Raw genomic sequence first — 15,958 nt, forward strand, 5'->3', positions numbered from 1 at the left:
GTCAGCATTACACATGGTCACAGGGGAAACACGAGTTTACAGTAATAAAAGCAAAACTGAAATGTTTTAAATTAACCATCACTTGAAATATAATAATGAGCATGCGATTTAATGATCTCCTTTTAGAACCTTTAGTATTAACAAAAATGACTACTCTTAATTCAGAGACCACCATTTGCCACGCTCTATTAGGCACTTTACACACTTACCACTTAATCCTCACAACAATTGTCTGAGATAGGTGTTATCTCCAATTCATGGCTGAAGAAACTGAGCCACATAGAGGCAAGATGACCCTTCAAAAACCTCTCAACAATTCAAATGAAGGTATGGCGGCTGTAAGTGCTTCTGTTCTTTCAATTCAGTAAGATTGGCCACCTCTCCAAGCACTCGGCCTCTGTTTCACACGGCTTCCAAATTTTATAATGCACATGCTGAGATACAAAAGGCAAACTGGACTTATTTAGAGAAATGTGAAAAGCGCACTTTAAGGTATGCTTTTTCTATCTAAATTGCTTGATATTTTTACTAAGGCTTTACGCTAGTCTTGGTGCATTTGTTATTTATGCAATCATTATAAAATCCTTATGGATATAGGAGCATGAGAAATCCTACTATAAATTTGCTTGCAAACATTTAGATAGCAGTAACTCATGAGCCTTTAAAACATCCTCCATGGTTAATGAGTGGATGAGTGTTTCTCTGCATTGGGAGACAGAAATGTTCTTAGAATATACCTGTGAACAGGTCATGGACAGAATACGTGAATGCTGCATCAATCCTCCGTCGATTTTCTACATATCATCCCCTTCTGTGCTGAGTTTGATGTTGGAAATTTTCATTTGGGCCACCAGTAGTTACTAGTTGTCTGATCAGAGACAAATTGGTTAAACTTGTTAAACATCAGATTCTTAATTTGAAAGAAAGATTATGGTAATACTAAGATTGATATAATAACACTGCATTTTATATTTTATTAACACTAAATGAGGTTATGTTTGTAAAAAGAGATTTGTAAACACAAATGTGAATTAATGCTCCTAAAGATTATCCGAAAATTCACCTGGTCTAATCTCTCAATTTTGTGTACATTGAGGCCCAGATAATTAAAAGAATTATGTAAGAACACACAGTGACATTTCTAAATACCATGCTGGCTCTTTCATGCCAGCTTTTATGGGACATTGCTCCCAAAGCAACACAGTTACAGGGTTGCCACATTGCACATCTCCAGAGGGCACCATTCATATTATGAACTACAAACAAGGCATGCCCTTGAAACAAGGCACAACTTGAAACTCAAAATGAATGGGGCTCCCCAGAGTTGTGCTGCCAAGTGGCATTGTTTAATAGCTTCATCTCAACTGGCTTTTCCTTTCCTCCTACAAATACTTATCAAGAAGCTCATTGTTTGAGTATTTAGAAATTTCTGTCCTTTTTAGTGATTACCCTCGCAGTATCTTATTTTTCTAAACTGAATAAAGGGTCTGTGTTGCATACCCTTTTCTCAAAACACATCGCCTTTGCAGAGCCTGCATTTTTTGTGGGGCAGGGGGCTTCAATACCCTACTGAAATCTACTGTCCTTAATATCGTAATGCCAAAAATAACGGGTTCTTCCACATAAATTGTCCTTAATCTTTCCTTGTTGTTTGATATTGTCAATTTATATTCCTTGGTTTTCAGACTATTAAACCCCCTTATGTTAGCATGTCGTCCTGCATCCCTCACACCTGGAACACTCTACTTAGTCGTCCATCAACTATTCCTCTTCCAACCAATGACTGTTGGCATCTCCCAAGGGTTAGTTCTAAGCTCTCAGTTCTTTCCTAGTTAATGATTGACTGTCTTCCACTGCCAAGATGAAGGCCTTTGGAATCAGACAGACCTGTGTTTTGAATCCCACCTCTGCTATTGATTATATATGTCTTCTTTGAATGGACTGACCCTGGAATCTCTGAGCTCTGTTCTCTCACTACCAGATGGGATTGATAATACTATCTCATAGGACGGATCTGAGGAATAAATAGCATTGTGTGTAAAAACTTATGTCCTCACAAATTATAGTTCTGTTGTGATCATTTCAATGTCATTGCCTTTTATTGGAACGTAAGTTCTTTGGGACCTGGAGACTATGCCAGTCTTGATCACTATTGTATATTCAAGGCCTAGCCTGGTGCCTTCACATAGAAGGTGCAAAGTAAATGTAAGCTGAATACAAACTTTTACCCCTGTGATGCAGTTTCTGAATAGTATTCTAGTCAAATTTACCCAGCCGGGGAGCCAGAAGCAGTGCAAGCTGGGGCATATCCATTAACTTGCATTTCTTAGAGAAAAGAATTGTGAATTCAAATTCAAGCAAATGCTTTATAGAATCCTCTTTCTCCTAATCTGTCATCCTCTCATAGCTCCCATTTCTTTTTTTTGTTTTTTTTTTTTGGAGGAAGATTAGCCCTCAGCTAACTAGTGCCAGTCCTCCTCTTTTTGCTGAGGAAGCCTGGCTCTGAGCTAACATCCGTGCCCATCTTCCTCTAGTTTATACGTGGGACGCCTACCACAGCATGGCTGCCAAGCAGTGCCATGTCCTCACCCGGGATCCGAACCAGCGAACCCCGGGCCGCCGAGAAGCGGAACGTGCGAACTTAACCGCTGCGCCACCGGGCCGGCCCCCATAGCTCCCATTTCTTTCTCAATTCCTCACCCTGAACTTCCCTATGAACACCGTCAGTCTATTTCACCATCCCCCGCATCCCTCCTGCCTCTCTTTCTCTCGTTACTCATATTGTGCAAACACCCAGGAGCTGTACAGGGAGCAGAAGAAGGGGAGGACAGGATTCTACTTAGCTGGCAAAGGAAGGGGTAGGGGAAGGATGGCTATTCATGAATTAGCGGATTTTGCCTCTATGACACTTATGTTTTCAATGAATAGATGAATGAGTGCAATTGGCCTGGTCCCATGGTCTCAAAAACTTGTAGTCCTCTTTGCCTCTTAGTCTTCTTCATTTCCTGTATCCAGCAAGTCCTGTACCATGTTCATTTGGAAATGTATTCTTTTAACTTTACTTAGCTGTAAATAATGGATTTATGATATTTGCTCCCATTGTAAAGGATTCTGCAAGAGCCATACTGCCTAGTGAAGAGAGGGTGCTACTGGGGCAGATAAAGAGAAATGAGGTGGTGTAAACCCAAAGGGACAGTTATTGGATGAGAACTATTTCACATTTACTCTCCAGGTGGTGACGGTGAACATGTTACAAGGCGATAGAAAGTAACATCTGAATGAGGGAAGTCTCTGTCCAGAACCAAGTTTTGGGTTGTCCTCCCTAATTATTTCCCAAAGTGCAACTCTTTCCCTCTTGATGATAAGCAACTTGAGAGCAGAGGCTTTATTAATTCGTTTATTCCTTTTGCAACTCTCAAGGTGTACCAGCAAGGAACTAAGCATTGCAGATACTCAATAAATTGAAAAGACGTCTTCAATTCATAAAATTTCTCTTTCCTCAGACCTGTGGAGAACAGAACAAGTAATCCTCCTTGAGAACCTGAAGGAGGTAACTAGAGAAAATAGGTGCTGAGAGAATCTCTCTTAAAATATTACATAAAATCTTGCTTAATTTAATTGCTTTATTATTTTACCCCACCTACATCTGAAAAGATTGCTGGTAAGAAGGCTCATGATCATACCTGTAACATTAAAGAAGGAGTGTTCAGGGGCTGGCCTGGTGGTGTAGTAGTTAAGTTCATGTGCTCCACTTCAGCGGGGTTCATGGGTTCAGATTCCAGGCATCGACCTACGCACCACTCATCAGGTCGTGCTCTGGCGGCATCCCACATACAAAACAGGGGAAGACTGGCACATATGTCAGCTCAGTGACAATCTTCCTCAAGCAAAAAGATTGGCTCAGGGCCAATCTTTCTCACCACAAAAAAAAAAAAAAGAGGGAGTGTTAGTTTTGGTAAAGAGTAGAAATTTTAGTATTCGACTAAAGAGCAGTAGCATGATCTAGTGGAAGGATGGTGGACCTGAATTCATATCTTGTCTCTGACAATTATGAGCTGTGTGATTTGAAGCAGATCTTTTAATTTTTCTATTTCAATTTAGACACCTGACTTTATCTTGTAGGGATATTAGAAATAAATGTAAAATATTTAAGGCAGAATCTGGCATAGAGCACTTGCTAAAAATTTGGTAATGTATCCTCCATAATAATATGTTTTTATCTGCATATTTTAACCAGAAACCAGGAACCAAAATCTGCAAACTTAAAAAAGAGAGATACTAAAGTTTTACCAAGTCAAGTTTTCTGTTACTGCCATTTAATCTCCTTCCTTAAAATATTTTTTTATTATTTTGACTATTCCCACTGCCATCTAGCTATACCTTGTCAGTTTTATCATTCGCATCCTTCTAATTCATGCTGATGTTTTTCAAATCTTGGCTTAGTCACCATTTGGATGCAATATTTATGATACCTAATTGGGATTCATGAATCAGTTCCTCCTGAATTTCAGTCATTGTCTCTGCTTGGTTTTGGGTTACCCATTAAGGCTTATTCGGCACCTTGGCATAGAGTCAGATGAAGGTAACACGCCTGGGGTGGAGCAGTTCCCTGGACACAATGTTTCACCAGGTGTATGAAGGAGGCTCAATTCGCTGGTTATCTTGCAAAACTGCGTTTGCTTCGTTTGCTTCTGGCTGAGAGCAGACTGCTCTCCCCCTCCCCTTCCCTTCGGAGCAGTGAGAACAAAGAAGCCTGCTCCTGTGAGAGAGAAACTATTCAGCAGTGTTTGAGATGATTAAAAACAAGAATAAGATTCCTTGTGGGTTGTGACAGGGCTTTCTCCTCCCTCTGGTGGAAGGAGAGAGCTTCAGTCAACATTCTACTATTAGGCAAGGGGTTTACGGCAATTCTGAAGCCTGTCTAACCAAGCCAAACAAAGAATTTTTTTATGCTTTGAATAACTTGCAATGTGTTTTGGGGATTGGGTGATCTCCTTCCCTGAAATGGAATGTAAAAGTGGCTTTCATTTTAACAAGTTCATAGGATGACTTCGGGGAAATCTCATGTTTAATCTGTGTATTGACCATGTAAATATGTGGTTTTGAAATTGGTTCTTTGCTGTTGATAAGCCGTCAATCAAGCTGCATTTTTCAACTTGTTTTTGGAGCGTTGTTTACTTGAAATGAGTGTTTGGAAAAGAGTATTTAGGAAGAAAATGACCTTTCAAAATGTGGCCTTTGAGACTGTTTTGGAAAGGTCCATGAAACCTATTTACGCATTATGGGGACATTCACTTAAGTCGAAAAGTGCTTACTAAGCATACACAATATCCTCAGAAATGAATTATAACATAAGGACATAAAGACATTGTCAAAAGACTTCATGTTTACCCTGGATTTTTCCACCCTCTGGTGATTGCAAAGAAGTAAACCAGTTGTATTTGTTTCCTAGGCTGATGTAAGAAAGTGCCACAAACTTAGTGGCTTAAAGCAGCACAAATGTGTTCTCTCACAATTCTAGAGGCCAGAAGTCAGAAATCAAAGTGTTGGTGGGGCCACACTCCCTCCAGAGGCTCTCGGGGAGAATCTGTCGTGTGCCTGTCTCTTAGCCTCTGGGAGCTGCCATCAACCCTTGGCATTCCTTGGCTTGTAGTCATGTCACTCCAATCTCTGCCTCTCTCTTCTCATTGCCTTCTTTTCTGTGTTTGTCTTCTTTTCCATGCATCTCTCTCCAATTTCCTCTTCCTTTCTTTTATAAGAATACATGGGATTGCACTTAAGGTCCACCCAGACAACCTATGATAGTAACTCTTCTTCTCAAGATTCCTAACTTAATCACATAAATTGGTTTATGAGATAATATTCACTGTTTTGCCACGTAAGGTGATATTCTCTGGTTCTGGGTATTAGGACATGGGCATGTCATATCTTTGTAGGAAGTCATTTTCAGCCTTGTGGAGTCTGCCTTCTGGCTCCTAAAAATTAATGTTCATCCCACATGCAAAATACATTCTCCCCATCTCAGCATCCCCAAAACTCTCAACCCATTACAGCATCAACTAAAGTCCAAAATGTCATCTAAACATCATCAGCCCAGAAGTTCCAAATCTCATCATCTAAGTCATCTAAATCAGGTATGGATGAGACTCTGGGTATGATTCATCCCGGGGCAAAATTCCTCTTCCTCTGTGGACCTGTAAAACCTAGAAAAAAAGTTACCTGACTCCAAAATACAATGGTGAAACTGGAATGGGAGAAAAATTATAGATGTTCCCATGGTAATAGGGAGAAAATGGAAAGAATAAAGAGATCACTGATCCCAAGCAAGTTCAAAACCCAGCAGGCAAATTTCATTAGATTTGAAGGACTGATAATAATCCTCCGCTGCCTGAAGCTTCATCCTCTGGGCCTGTGTCTCTGCCCTATGGACCCAGTCGGCACCCAAGGTTCTGTCCTAGGAGTCATTCCTCCTTTTTCTTGAACAGTAGTACATATTTGCAATGAGTAACTCTATCAGCCTGTTTCCTGCCTGTAGAATCCCAGAAATCTAACAGTTTTCTTTCATTTTGTCTCATCTCTATCCCTTTCTTTCCAGTTTGGCAGTGTTTCTGTTCTGCTGATATAATATTCTCAGAAAAGCCTTGTGGGCCTTCTATATATGTCAGAGGTTGTCACACCTTAAGGCAAGAGCATCCTCCACAGAGCTTTCCTGGATAACCCCATCTCTATTCCTAGCTTCTGCTGGGATGGTTTAGGGCATCCATGAGTCACACACAAATAATCCCTTCATCAAATTGTTGTCCAACCACATCCTTGGCCTTCTTTTGAGAACAGGCCTTCCTAACAATGAATCCCTTAATTTTAGCTTTACTTGCTATCTGGATTGGCTGTGAATTTCTAAAAAATTATTAAATTCTGATTCCTTTCTGCTTAACAGTTCCTTGCTCAATTTATCTCTTTCCTCTTGGATTTTTACCGTCAGCAACAAGAAGAAATCAGGCTGCACCTTCAACATTTTGCTTGGAAATCTCCTCAGCTCAACATCCAAGTTCAGTGCTTCTAAGTTCTGTTTTTGACACAACTATAGGACGCAATTCAGCCAAATTTTCTGTCACGATATAACGAGGATACTCTGTCCTTCATTTTCCAGTATCATGTTCCTCATCTCCTTCTGAACCCTCGGTGCCTTTAGCATTCATGTTTCTGACAACATTTTGTTTATGACAAAAATATATGTATTAACTAAAACTATAGAAAAATCTCTCTACCGTGGTCCTCACTTCCTTCTGAACTCTCACCAGAATCTCCTTTAATGTCCATATTTCTAGCAACTGTTTGTTCAAGGAAATGTAGGCGCTTACTATCATGCTTCTCCAAATTCTTCTAGCCTCTATCCATTATCCAATTCCAAAGTCACTTCCTCATTTTTAGGAATTTATTACAGTAGGTACAAACAACTGTGTTTTAGTCTCCTATTGCCACTATTACAAATTACTACACATTTGGTGGCTTAAAACAACAGAAATTTATTCTCTCATAGTTCTGAAGGCCTGAAATCCAAAATCCGGCTCACTGAGCTGAGATCAACACGTGGGCAGGGCTGTGCTCCCTCTGGAGGTCCTTGCTTCTTCAGCTTCTGGTGGCTGCAGAGATTCCTGGGCTTACGGACAAATCACTCCGATTTCTGTCTTCATCTTCATATCACCTTCCCCTCTTCTGTCTGTCTTTTTCTCTGCATGTCTGTGTCTGAACTCCCTCTGCCTCTTTCTTACAAGAATACGTGTGACTACATTTCGGCCCACCCGGATAATCTAGGATAAATGGCTCTTCTCACGATCCTGATCCTCAACTTAATCACATCTTTTGCCCTATAAAATAATGTTCACTCTTTTACTATATAAGGTAATATTCCCAAGTACCAGGAATTAGGACTTGGACATATGTTTCTGGGAAGCAATTTTTTGGCCTCCCATAACAGTTAACAATCAATGATATCTTACCGTGGGTGCCAGACACTGTGATAAACATTTGGAAATTTTATTTCATTTAGTCCTTAAAGAAATGTCTTAAAGAATGTATTATTATCTCCATCTTAAAGATGAAGAAATTAAAAATCAGAGAAGGTATAACATCCGCAAACGCTCACAGTTAATTTGCTTGACTCTAGAGGCAGAGGCTTTAGACATACTGCCACCCCACCTCTGTGTGGCTCTTGTGCTTCAGGAGTGGGCATTCTTATTTTGTAGAAAAGATACATATACCTAAAACAGTAATGGATTCCATCATAATCCATGCCTGCTCCCCTTTACTGTGTGTCGCATACACTTTAAACATAACCAGTAAAGAGAATGACTCAACTGCACGTAGATATATTGTGGGGGTAGCATTGATTTTTGGATTACAAATGTCCATTAATTCTCATTCTCTGCCCCAGGTGAAAGATTCATTGTTGCCTGATGGCAGCATTAAATTCAATCATGGGGCGGTGGGGGGGACTGTGTGATTCAAAGTATTGTTTTGCTACGTGTTTCCAATCTGGTGAAAGATTTAGAGCTTGGAGCCTAGAGAGAGGAAAAAACCAGTCTGGCCAGTTGTTAGTGTCCGTGTCTGCTAAACAACAATGTGGTCTCAAGCCCTCTATGAGGAACTGTTGAGATACACAAAGGAAAGAAGACGTAAGCAACTCCTAATAGAAAATGGTGGAAGCTCATGTACATTTAAATGTACATGATAGGAAAACTAAACAGTGGTATTGGAAAGGACCATTGGAAAGTAGGTCAAGTATCAGCAATGAACTGAGATGGAAGAAACTACCTTGTAAAGCTAGCATAGACAGAACCTTTAAGAGAGTATGTGGCTGGGCAGACAGAAAAGGAGAAGCAGATGGAGGTGATGACAATGCTGTACACGTTTGTGTGGGGTTTGTCTGACTAGAGCAGAACTCAAGGACTGGATTGGAAAGGAAGGTAATTAGGAAATTTTCCCCCAAACACTGAGGCATTTTTAAATTTATAAAACAACATTTATTAGCTATCATTATGTGTATTATTACAAACATAATCTATGTTTATGTAAAATATTACATAAATCACACAAACGCACAAGTGAACACAGAAAATAAAGATTGCTGGTAATGACAACTTGCAAAAATAACCACTAACATCTTATTCTGAGTCCTTCCTATTGTATATATTTATGCACATCTATTTATACACTTTTTTTCTATATTGGAATTTTGACACACAATCTGCCCTATAACCTGATTTCTTCACTTAAAAACATACTGTAAAGATTTTTCAGGTAGTAATTAAATATTCCTCAAAAACATTATTTTAATGGCTGTATAACTTTTGATCATATTGGTATATTAGTATTCATTTAACAATTCCCTATTATTGAATATTTAGGTTATTTCCTAATTTACCCTTTTATAACTATTAACCTGACCAATACATTTGTATCTATATTTCTTGTGTACATAAGTTGGATTCCTCAGTTTCAAGTGAGAAGCAAGGAAGGCTCAGCAGTTATTCGATATTAATATTCTCTCTCTTTCTCTTTCCCTGTATGTATAGTATCTGTGTGTATTATATGCACAGCCCATACATCTGTATATACGTATGTATCGATATACACATAGACAAATGTGCAAAATACACATATTTGTTTTGTAAGGTTATTATATATATATATACGTATATATGATATGTTATATTAATAACATACAAAGAGGAGTTATATATATTATAAATAGTGTTTTATATTGGTTTTGTAGGATTATTATGCATATATATAACAACCTTACAAAACAGATAACAATATACCAGCAAGGATAGAGAGGTTGTTGAAATACATACGTGGCAAATCCAGGATGCAAACTCAGTCCTCTCTATCATCAAAATCTAAATTCTTTCCTCTAAGGTACTACTGTTCCTGCTACTACTACTGACTTATCTGAACTGAGCGCTAACTATATGCTAGACAAAGTGCTAAGTATTTTGTGTGAGTTGTCTCATACAACTCTTACAACAATTTTATGAGGTAAACAGCTGTTATTATAACTATTTTAGAGTTGAAGAAATAGAAGCACAGAGAATTAAACAATTAGCACATGGTCACATGTTATATTTATCAAGAAGTCCCAGTGTGTGGAAATATGATATTAAAAGATGACTTTGCATTTGCAGGCACTGTATGTGTTTGGATTAGAAGTCCCTGCTGCTTATGACAGTCCTACTGCAAATATTTCAGTGGTGGCCGTGTATTGGCTAACACTACAGCCTCTATAGCCAGATTGCTCAAATTCAAATCTCAGCTCTGGCACACACTAGCTGTGTGATCTTGGACAGGTTACTTAACACATCTGTGCCAAGTTTTTTCACCTCTAAAATTGAGATAATAATAATAGGTTATTTATGAACATTGTATAAGATAATTAAATAAAATTGAAGTGTTCTCTTATAATAAGCCTTCATTAAATGTTAGCTAACATCCAAACAAGTAATAATAATGACAAAAATGTCAAATCAGAAATAAAAGATAAATGGAGGCATTTTCTCTTAGGTTGAGCTGTAAGAAAGAAGGAGACTTCTGTTGGAAAATTCCTGTTAGAGCTTCTTCTGGTAACAGTCAGAGTACAGTGAAAATAGAAAACACTACAGAAACCATCTAGCATTTGACTCTTTTATCCTTCATAAAATAATTAGCTTTAACTCTTCTACTCCTGCTTAAATCAAGTGAGCTGCCAGCTCTCTGCCGGGTGGGCCTTAAAATAGAAGCCCAAGGCACACAAAGAGCTGGGATCTCTTTTCTAGCGTTTAGGAAGCCAGCACCAAGGAGATATAAAAAGACCACAGGCATAGCCCATGGAAGGTCTGAAATGTGTACAGGCACCGGTGAGTTGAGGGAACCACCTTTCTCACTCCTCTAAATCAACACCTAGAAGTCCCCAAGCTTAAGGATGAGCTTGGCTCAGCCTTAATAAGACATCTGTACCACATCTGGTAAGATAGAGGCTGAGGGTTACAGAATGAAAGAATTTTACAATTAAAAGGGCCAATGGTCCAAACAGCAAGGCCTCGGAGGCCCTGAGAGCAGGAATGAGTGACTCACACCAGGTGGCTGGACTCCAGGTCTCCAGACTCACAGGTCAGCGCCCTTTCACTCTACCACCTCGCCCCATTGGTGTAGGTGTGTGTGCATAAGCATGAATATACATGAGTGTGTGTGTGGATACATGAATATGTGTAAATACGCATGTGTGTGTCTGTGTGTATATATATATACATGAATATGTGTATGGATGTATACACAAGAACATGTACATATATTTATCAGTATCTGTGTATATATGTATATATGTATATATCCATATTTCATTCTGTATATTCTATCAATTACTGTCAGCTCTGTTGCATAATTTATGTCATGAATAATGGATAATATCCATAGAGGAAGTTTAGCTTAATTTACATCAAGATGTTTCTTGAACACATTTAGCAGTTTTTCACAGCTACACATATAGCTGCACGGTTACAGATTTGGTTTTTGTGTCCACGGGTTTTCTTTTGCTGATGTGGTGCCGAACTGCAGGGGCACATTCGAAAAGGGATATCTCAAGAAGCAAAATCAAATGACTCTGTAACTGAAGTCTGCATTTTTGGTAAGAGCTTTCCTCTGCTTCTTTGTCACCATGCAGAAGACAAGCTGTGCTGTGCTTTTTCAGACAAAGGAGCCAGCAAGAGAAAGCCTACAAGACTTTCCTGTGTGTCTATTTGTTCACAAATGGTGTCAAAAGCGTGCCCACCCTGTTTACTCCTGTAATAATGGGCAATTGTAATTCATTCCTTTGAAGAAAAATATGCTATGGTTTACCTTTCACTGAAGCAAAAAGCCACCGCAACTACCCCATGTATTGTTTTTCCTTAGTAAAGCTCACTAATTTCATCTAATATCAGGATGACATTTTCTTTTATCTTAACTCTTTCTTTTCTCCTAGATAGTAAACCAAGCTCAGTGATGACAAAGTTTATAAGGGTCCCCTGGTCAAGGGCCGTAATCTTCTAAACCTTCTCTGGCATGGAAATCAGAGCTGCAGTTTTTCTACATTGATTGGATTGGATTTCTTTGATTGAAATATCTCCACATTTCCCCATCACACCAGGATGTAGAAAAATGGGGAATAATTGGCATGGTCTCTTGTTTTGATCTTTATTAGAATGTGATGTTGGGAATCTACTTACTGGGAATTTCAGCCGAGTTACCAGGGTATGTGTTGTTGGGGCAATAAAATAAGCAGCTTGACTCAAAGATTAAGGCGATGCCATGCCATGCTGTGAAATCTGGGATGCAGTTTGGAAGTGGTAGATATGATTGTCAGGAAGGGGAGTTCTGTTACACAGCATTGGTACAGCGCTTGGCACACCGTTGGCACTTAGGGGGATGGATGAAAGAAGGAATCAGTTTTACCACTTCCCTGCCCCACTGGAACCATTATATCCCTAATATTTTTGTCCAAAATGGCTCACTTCTTTTAATCTAATAAGTGTATTACAACAGAAAATTTGATAATACAGGTATCTGTTGGTAGCCATTATCCATATTATATACATAAGTACGGCACTATTAATATTTAGATTCACTAGCTTTTTCCTTCCATATACAAATGATAGCACATAGACCAAACTTTGGGAAATGCTGAAGTTTGAAAGTCCTCAAATAATAGTCATGATAAGAATATAAAGCAGCTAGCATTTAAGTACTTAGTACATACAGAGTTAGCTCATTTAATTTAATCATCACAATAACCCCAGGAGAAAATCATTATTTTTCTCACTTTATAGACAAGGAAATTGAAAGTCAGCAAAGCTGCTAATCAATACTGTGATAAAACATGATAATAATAATAAATCATAAGTTATATGTTGAGTAGTTCTTTAATGCTGTGATTTATCAACATCTTACTTGATTTTCACAATGACCCTGTGAGATGAGAATTGCTATCTTCATTAACAGATGAGGAAACTTAAATAAATTGCCCAGTCACACGGCTACTACGTGGAATAGTTAGAATTTGAGCCTGGTTGTCTCCACCTCCTAAGACTGCAACAGTGCTTCTATCTAGTAGAATTTGCATAATCACACTATACGAGTGGAAAGCATACTTCATAAAGTGGAAAACCAGGAAGGCTTTAGAGATATTCTAGTTTTGCTATCTCATTTTACAAATGAGGAAACTGAACCTGAAGTTGCAAAGGTCAAAGGAACTGAGTGAGTTGCATTGTTTTTCTTTTTTTAATTCTGTTCATTGCTGAAGGTGGCAGAGAATCATTTAGTATCAGTGAAATAACCAGGTAGTTTTAGACTGATAACTAAGTCTGTTAGAGCTGTGTGTACAAACTATCAGAGAGATTATTTGTATAAACTGAGAAGAAAATCACCCAGCTCTGAGGGCAATAGAAGGTTACCAGTTGACCTTTTGCCTTCTTTCAGGAAGCATAGAAGAGCAAGAAACAATTCAAGCTTGGGAGAAGAGGATCCACAAAGTGCTATTTGTTTCTTCCATTTGATTTTTATATTCAGCTAAGCATTTCCTTGCAACTGATGCCCAGAGCTGTCATTTATCCTCTTTGCCATTATCACATCTGAATCCCGCAGGCCCACTTCAAAAGCAGGGGATACACCTGCAGGTTCTGAATGGATCTCCTCAACAATGCTGCCCAATTGACTCACATTTAAAAATACTTTGATCGACCCATCCCTTTGTCACACTAAGCTAGAAGCACTAGACGAGGCTGTTGGAAAGAAAGGTCTAGTTCCATGGCTAAATATGTTGACTTCACCAAAAAGAAATATTTCCTGTCTCTTTAGAAGAAGAATTACATGCAATAGGAAGATTGATGTTCCTCTGTCAGGAAGCTACCTTGGAACAGGTGCTCCCAATTAATTCCATGAACCACATTCACCCAGTAGTTAGATCATTAAAAAAATGACCTGGGTGAACCTTCTCATGTTGGTTGAGTTACCTCATTTGATGTCATGAAACAGCACTTATGAATATTCCACTAAAAAAATAATTAGTCTTTATTCTGGTATATATTTTAAAGAATAATATTATTGATGTTCTAGGTTTTAAAATTAAATCAGAGCTATCCCATAGAATAAAAGGAATATAAGATTATTATGGAAAACGTAGAAAATATAGAAAAGTATAAACAAAAATTTCAGTTTAAACAGAGAAATGAGTGTCACTTATTTCCATTCTATTTTTTTTTTTTAAAGATTTTATTTTTTCCTTTTTCTCCCCAAAGCCACCCAGTACATAGTTGTATATTCTTCGTTGTGGGTCCTTCTAGTTGTGGCATGTGGGACGCTGCCTCAGTGTGGTTTGATGAGCAGTGTCATGTCCGCGCCCAGGATTTGAACCAACAAAACACTGGGCTGCCTGCAGCGGAGCGCGTGAACTTAACCACTTGGCCACGGGGCAGCCCCTCCATTCTATTTTTGCATATAGACTGACATAGATGTTGTCAAACAATATATGGAGTTTTACAAATTAATAACACATTCATTATCCAATGTTACTTCAATTTAAAAAAAAAAGTAATCAACCAAGTAACATATATAGTCATTATAAACTAATTGGAAAACCATAGTTAAGTAAAATATAAACATCACTTTTTTTTTATAGTAACACAATATTTTGTCTGATATATGTCATTTCTGTTTGCTTTACAATTCAAAGAATTGTATTAATGTGATAATTGATTTTTGTGGTTGTTATGGAGTCCATGTGCCCTTGGGGAGGATTTTAAATACCGTGAAACTGAATTCCTTCCAGTTTTCTTTCTCATTGGGAAGACTGGAGAGACCAGCCCCTTAGCAAAGATTTGACTGAGATATAAAAGAGACAATTATGTGGGCTATTACCAATTCTGATGGACCTTATGGTATTTAAATGAACAAAGCTCTCTTTGTCATTTCATTAATATGATTCCTTTTTGGAGAATGAGCAATTCTCATCTACTTCCTCCATTTTGGGAAAACAACCCAATTTTTCTCAAGCTCATTTGCAAGGGAAGAGGTTGTTGGTCTGTCTGTAATGGATTGAGACTGTGTTTGGCCTTTGAGTGGACCTGACTGTGGCTGAGCTCAGGCTATGCTAGTATAAGAAGTGGTATGTTATATTTCAGCGGAATAACTAGAGGTTTAAAAGCACAGCACGGAATAACCCTTATTGATTTATAATGCCATGACATTTGTTAGTTTGTTTTTCTCATTCCTTCTCTTTTTCCCCCTTAGGAAAATGAAATGTGTAACATCTGTGACCAGAACATACTGTTTTGAAAGGATTCAAATTTAATATGCTATATTTATTCATTTGAAGTGTACCCCATCACAAGAATTTTGGCATTTGCATATTACTTTTCCTTATTCCTTTAAAAAGTCATTTTATACATTAGGTAATACCAAAAAACGAAATTCAAATGAGTGCATTTTAAGGATCTTATTGGTTTTATTCAATGATTCATGAATTGGGCAGCATCCAATCTAGCAGACGGAAAGGAGCTCCAAGGAGCTGCAGAAAATGAAAGACTTTTATAAGCAGAAGGAAGAGGGAACAAGGAAGTTACACAGGCAAAAAAGTGGATTGGTTGTGACAAGATCACTCTCATTTAGGGGTGGCACAGGTCTATCAGGCAGATGACCTCACTAGTGCTGACCTGGTGATTCCTGACTGACCTGTTTAAGATTGCATTTCTGGGAGAGGCCAAACTGTCATTGAGTTAAGTCTTGGTTTGGTGACGTGGGGCTTAGCACAAGCATCTTCATTTGGGGCCTCTTGTCTTGTTTTTAACAGTAATCTAGAGACTGAAAACATACATAACCAAATTTCCTGTATCTGAAAAGCCATGACGAGCATAAATGAAAATAATGGATCCATATAAACAATGAGCTT

This window comes from Equus asinus, chromosome 21, assembly GCF_041296235.1.
Source record: "Equus asinus isolate D_3611 breed Donkey chromosome 21, EquAss-T2T_v2, whole genome shotgun sequence".
In the NCBI taxonomy this organism is placed as follows: Eukaryota; Metazoa; Chordata; class Mammalia; order Perissodactyla; family Equidae; genus Equus; species Equus asinus.